Genomic DNA, 506 nt, shown 5'->3' with positions numbered 1-506 from the left:
ACCTCATTTGTATATTCAGGGTCAACTGACCAAGGCTGGGTCATTATCTATTGAGAACATGCTGCTGCATTATATCATTGCTTATATTCTGGTGCAGAGGAACACAAATCATGCACAGCCTACTGTGAATGATTTGCGTTTCATGTACGTTGTTAAGAATAATGTGATGATTAACTGGCATGAGGAAACATTGAAGATTATGAATAGTGTTTCTCTGTCTCAGTCAATGCTGCTTCCCTACAGTATCTTTATTTCATGGATTGTGGATTATTTGAATATTGACGTTTCTGACACCATTATTGTTGAGTATACTGATAAGGATCATCTGGTTGGTGAGAGTCTGATTCACAAAATGGGTATATACAAGTACGGCACTACTTGGCAATACCAGGAGGACTACACTACTATTGATCTGGAGCTGTCCAGTGATGATGATCATGGTGGCATGGGTGATCAGAATGCTACTAATCAGGGGGAGCCCTCTAGGACAGCATCACAGGATTCTG

The sequence above is a fragment of the Lupinus angustifolius genome, chromosome LG13 (genome assembly GCF_001865875.1).
Source record: "Lupinus angustifolius cultivar Tanjil chromosome LG13, LupAngTanjil_v1.0, whole genome shotgun sequence".
Lineage (NCBI taxonomy): Eukaryota > Viridiplantae > Streptophyta > Magnoliopsida > Fabales > Fabaceae > Lupinus > Lupinus angustifolius.
This window is presented reverse-complemented; position numbering follows the sequence as displayed.